The following is a 6,645-nucleotide window of genomic DNA, read 5'->3' as shown; positions in this document are numbered from 1 at the left end:
TACCACCCAATCCCATTTCATCATATCTCGTGGTAGGCGTACCACCCGATCCCATTTCATCATATCTCGTGGTAGGCATACCACCCGATCCCATTTCATCATATCTCGTGGTAGGCGTACCACCCGATCCCATTTCATCATATCTCGTGGTAGGCGTACCACCCGATCCAATTTACAAGCCAACACAAAATCACAAGGAATCCCGGCAAGGGAACAAAAGCAATATAATAACTTTCCGGCAAGGGAACAAAAACAATATAATAACTTCCCGGTAAGGGAACAAAAGCAATGTAATAACTTCCCGGCAAGGGAGAATCAGCTATAACCAATCCTAACTCAACTCCTACTCAGCTCAATTAGTACCAACACTCAATCATAAATGAAATCCACGAAAATAAACTAAATCTTTGCTCAATATCGAGAATCATCAATTAAAGCATCCGTAGTAACATTTAAGAACACAACATCTATCAATTCAAGACTCACGGTCATGCTCGACACCAACGTATAGATACTCGTCACCATGCCTATACGTCGTACTCAACAAGAAGCAATTAGCAAATAGGACAGAACTCCTAATCCCTCAAGCTAAGGTTAGACCGGACACTTACCTCAAACCTCCACGGCCAACTCAAGCCTCAAACACCGCATTTCCTTTCGAATTCGGCTCCAAATTGATCGTATCTATACATAATCGACTTCATAAGATCAATAAACGCTAAAAATTTCAATTCAAATGCCAAATTGTAGATTTCTAATCATTCTTCCCAAAAACCCAAAAATCGACCCCGGGCCCACTTGGTCAAAACACGAGGTTCGGACCAAAATCAAATCACCCATTCACCCACGAGCCCAAATATATAATTATTTCCAGAATTCGACCCCAAAACGAGGTCTGAATCACAAATAATCAAAAAGCCCTAGCTCTACCCAAATCCCTAATTTTCTACCCTTAGATCTCATGTTTTAGGCCTAGAAATCTAGTGGGTGTTGATAAAAATGGAAGGAATCAAGTTAAAGATTACTTACCCAAGAGATTATGGTGAAGAAATGCTTCAAAAATCATCCTAGAGCTTTGGAGAAGAAGGGGTTTATGAAATTTTTACAAAATCCCAAAGGCTACTGTTCTGGACCTTTTTAAAATAACTTGGCGAATATGTCCTTCGCGTTCGCGACGGACCCCTCGGATGGGTTAGGCTGGATAAGCCTTCGTGTTCGCGTAAACGAGCTCGTGTTCGCGGAGAATGATCCCCTCGAGCCCCTGCGTTCGCATAGGGTAATTGCCCCACCCCTTGCCCAGGCCCACTTGGCCTTCGTCAAGTATCAACTTTAGCAATTTAGGTCCGAATCACGTCAAATGATATCCGTTTTTCACCAAATTTCACAGAAACATCTTAAATCATATATAAGACCTGTACCGGGCGCCGGAACCAAAATACGGGCCTGATACTAACAAGTTCTAATCAAATTTCATTTCAAATTTCCTTAAATAATTTCAGAAAACAATTTCCTTTGAAAATTCGTTTCTCGGGCTTGGGACCTCGAAATTTGATTCCGGGCATACGCCCAAGTTCCGTATTTTCCTATGGACCTTCCGGGACCGTCGTATCACGGGTCCGGGTCCGTTTACCTAGAACGTTGATCGAAGTCAAATTAATTCATTTATTAGCCAAATTTTATCATTTTCACAGATTTTCATATTTAAGCTTTCCTGCTATGCGCCGGATTGCGCACGCAAACCAAGGTGAAGATAAAAGAGGTTTTCAAGGCCTCGAAAACACAGAATTTAATTTAAAAGCAAGTGATGACTTTTTGGGTCATCACATTCTCCACCTCTAAAACAACTGTTTGTCTTCGAACGGACAGAAGAAGGAAGTACCTGAGTCGGGGAAAAGATGGGGATAATGGCTCCGCATATCGGACTCGGACTCTCAGGTCGATGCCTCAGCAGGCTGACCTCTCCACTGAACACGGACAGAAGGAAAACTCTTCGATCTCAACTGACGAACTTGCCGGTCTAGAATAGCTACCGGCTCCTCCTCATAAGATAAGTCCTTGTCCAATTAGACAGTGCTGAAATCTAACACGTGGGAGGGATCGCCGTGATACCACCGAAGCACGGACACATGAAACACTGGATGTACGGCTGATAAGCTCGGCGGCAATGCAAGTCTGTAAGCCACCTCTCCCACTCGATCAAGAACCTCGAACGGACCAATGAACCTAGGGCTAAGCTTGCCCTTCTTCCCAAATCTCATCACGCCCTTCATAGGCGACACTCAAAGCAATACCCGCTCACCGACCATGAAAGCCAAATCTCGAACCTTGAGGTCAGCATAGCTCTTTTGCCAGGACTGAGCTGAACGAAGCCTATCCTGAATGATCCTGACCTTGTCCAAGGCATCATGAACCAGATCCGTACCCAACAACCGAGCCTCCCCCGGCTCAAACCATCCAATCGGAGACCGATACCGCCTACCATATAAGGCCTCATAAGGAGCCATCTGGATACTCGATTGGTAGCTGTTGTTGTAGGCAAACTCCGCTAAAGGCAAAAACTGATCCCACGAGCCTCCAATGTCAATAACACAAGCTCGGAGCATATCCTCTAAAATTTGAATAGTCCTCTCGGATTGCCCGTCCATCTAGGGATGAAATGCTGTGCTCAACTCAACCCGTGTGCCCAACTCTTGCTGAATTGCTCTCCAGAAGCGCGAGGTAAACTGCGTACCTCGACCCGGAATGATAGACACGGATACACCATGAAGGCGAACAATCTCTCGGATATAAATCTCAGCTAGCCTCTCAGAAGAATAAGTGACTCCCACAGGAATGAAATGTGCTGACTTGGTCAGCCTATCAACAATGACCCATACTGCGTCGAACTTCTTCCGAGTCTGCGGAAGTCCAACAACAAAATCCATAGTGATCCGCTCCCACTTCCACTCGGGAAGCTCAATCCTCTGAAATAAACCACCGGGCCTCTAATGCTCGTACTTAACCTGCTAACAATTGAAACACCGAGCCACATATGCAACGATATCCTTCTTCATTCTCCGCCACCAATAATGTCGCCGCAAATCCTAATACATCTTCGCGGCGCCCAGATGAATAGAGTACCGGGAGCTATGAGCCTCCTCTAAAATCAACCAACTCTCGAAGACCATCCACATTAGGCACTCAAACCCGACCCTGCAATCTCAAAACTCCATCATCAGTTGTAGTAACCTGCTTGGCACCTCCGTGCTGCACCGTGTCTCTAAGGACACACAAATGGGGATCTTCATACTGCCGACCTCAAATACACTCCAATAATGAAGAACGAGCGACTGTGCAAGCTAACACATGGCTGGGCTCAAAAATATCCAACCTCACGAATTGGTTGGCCAAAGCCTGAACATCCAAAGCAAGTGGTCTCTCATCGACCGGAATATAAGCTAAACTGCCCATAATGACCGACTTCCTACTCAAGGCATCGACAACCACATTGGCCTTTCCCGGATGATATAAAATGGTGATATCATAATTTTTCAACAACTCCAACCACCTCCTCTGCCTCAAATTCAACTTCTTTTGCTTGAACAGATACTGCAGGCTCTTGTGATCCGTGAATACCTCACATGCCACCCCATATAGATAATGCCTCCAAATCTTCAATGAATGGACAATGGCTGCTAACTCAAAATCATGAACTGGATAGTTCTTCTCATGGATCTTCAATTGCCGTGAAGCATAGGCAATGACCTTGCCATCCTGCATCAACACTGCACCAAGTCCAATACGAGAAGCATCACAATAAACTGTATAAGGCCCTGAGCCTGTGGGCAAAACCAACACCAGTGCCGTAGTCATAGCTGTCTTGAGCTTCTGAAAGCACGCCTCACACTCATCCGACCATCTGAACTGGGCACCCTTCTGGGTCAACCTGGTCATCGGGGCTGCAATAGATGAAAACCCCTCCACGAACCGACGATAGTAGCCTGCCAATCCTAAGAAACTCCGAATCTCCATAGCTGATGCTGGTCTAGGCCAGTTCTTAACTGCCTCAATCATCTTCGGATCAACCTGAATACCCTCGGCTGATACAACATGACCCATAAATGCAACTGAACTCAACCGGAACTCACACTTCGAGAACTTAGCATATAACTGACGATCCCTCAGAGTCTGAAGAACCACTATAAGGTGCTGCTCGTGCTCCTCCTGGCTACGAGAATATATCAATATATCATCAATGAACACTATCATGAGCGAATCCAAATAAGGCCTGAACACTAGGTTCATCAAGTCCATAAAAGCTGCTGGGGCATTCGTCAACCAAAATGACATAACCAAGAACTCACAATGCCCGTATCGAGTGCGGAAAGCTGTCTTAGGGACATCGGATGCCCTAATCCTCAACTGGTGGTAGCCAGATCTCAAGTCAATCTTTGAAAATACCCTGGCACCCTGAAGCTGATCGAACAAATCATCAATCTTCGGCAACGGATACTTATCTTGATTGTAACCTTGTTGCCGGTAATCAATACACATTCTCATTGACCCATCCTTCTTCTTAACAAACAACACCGGCGCACCCCAAGGCAAAACACTAGGTCTAATGAAACCCTTCTCAAGCAAGTCTTGCAGTTGCTCCTTTAACTCTTTCAACTTAAGCGGGGCAATGCGATACGGCGGAATAGAAATGGGCTGAGTGCCCGGAACCAGATCAATGCAAAAGTCAATATCCCTATCGGGTGGCATACGCGACAGGTCTGAAGGAAATACCTTAGGAAACTCTTGAACAACGGGCACAGAATCAATAGGAGGGACCTCAGCACTAGAATCGCGAACATAAGCCAAATAGGCCAAACACCCCTTCTCGACCATACACCGAGCCTTCACATAAGAAATAACACTAAGGGTAGAATGACCAGGAGTCCCTCTCCACTCTAAATGAGGCAAACCCGGTAAAGCTAAGGTCACAGTGTTGGCATGACAGTCCATGATAGCGTGGTAAGATGATAACCCATCCATCCCCAATATAACATCGAAATCAACCATGTCCAGAAGCAATAAATCTACACGAGTCTCAAGACCCCCAATCACCACAATACAAAAACGATGGACTCGATCTACCACAATAGAATCACCCACCGGTGTAGACACATAAACAGGAGCACTCAAAGAATCACTAGGCATGACCAGATACGGTGCAAAATAAGATGACACATACGAGTACGTAGACCCTGGATCAAATAACACTGAAGCATCTCTATCACAAACCAGAACAGTACCTGTGATAACTGCATCGGAAGCCTCAGCCTCAGGCCTGGCTGGAAGAGCATAACATCGGGGCTGGGCCCTACCACTCTGATCTACCTCCCTGGGACGACCTGAAGCTGGCTAGCCTCCACCTCTAGCGGTCCGAGCTCCACCTCTAGCACCTCCACCTCCACCTCTAGCACCTCTACCCCCACCTCTAGCTGGCTGGGCCGACCGTGGAACACATGGTGCCTGAATCATAGCACGGGAACCCTGATGCGGAGAACAGCTTGAAGCTCGAGGGAAATACCTAGCAATGTGCCTCGTGTCGCCATAAGTAAAACAAGCCCTCGACTGCTAGGGCTGACGACCCTGGAAACTCTGAAGCGGTAGTGCACTGATAGGAGTTGGTGGTGCACTGTAGGACTGCTGATCAGAATACTGCATCTGAGAACCACGGCCACCTGAAGCACCGTGAGAAAACTAGAGTGCTGACTGAAAAGTCCTAGGAGGATGGCCTCTATCATACGAATCTCTGCCTCCAGACGAGGCACCACTGCATCTGCCTGACTGACTGGGTCTCTTGTCTACCCTGTGACCACCCCCCTATGATAAAACCATCTCAACTCTCCGGGCCACATTGGCCGCATCCTGGAAGGATATCTCACTCCCAGCCTCTCTAGCTATCTGAAGACGAATCGGTTGAATGAGTCCATCAATGAACCGCCTCACTCTCTCCCTCTCAGTGGGAAGTATAATAAGAGCATGGCGAGCTAAATCAATAAACCTGGTCTCGTACTGGGTGACAGTCATGGATCCCTGCTGGAGGTGCTCAAACTGCCTCCGATAGGCCTCTCGCTGTGTGATAGGGAGAAACTTCTCAAGAAATAGCTGTGTGAACTACTCCCAGGTCAAAGATGGCGATCCGGCTGGTCTAGCCAAATAGAAATCCCTCCACCAAGTCTTGGCGAATCCAGACAAGCAAAATGTAGCAAAATCAACCCCATTGGTCTCAACAATACCCATGTTCCAAAGAACCTCGTGATAGTTGTCTAAATAATCCTGGGGATCGTCAGTAGATGCACCGCTGAAAGTAGTAGTGAAGAGCTTGGTGAACCTGTCCAATCTCCACAAAGCATCGGTAGACATAGCTGCACCATCGCCAGTCTGAGCTACCACACCCGGCTGAACTGCTCCAACTAGCTGAGCTGTTGGAGTCTCAAATAGGGGAGCTACCTGCTCCGGAGTGCGAGTAGCAGGAGTCTGGGATCCTCCTCCAGCTTGAGAGACGGCTGGTGCTACATGAAGTAAACCTGCCCTGGTGACACTCTCCATGAGGCCCACTAGACGGACCAGAGCATCCTGAAGAACTGGGTAGCAATAAACCCCTCTGGGACCTGA

This window comes from Nicotiana attenuata, chromosome 7 (assembly GCF_001879085.1).
Source record: "Nicotiana attenuata strain UT chromosome 7, NIATTr2, whole genome shotgun sequence".
Lineage (NCBI taxonomy): Eukaryota > Viridiplantae > Streptophyta > Magnoliopsida > Solanales > Solanaceae > Nicotiana > Nicotiana attenuata.
This window is presented reverse-complemented; position numbering follows the sequence as displayed.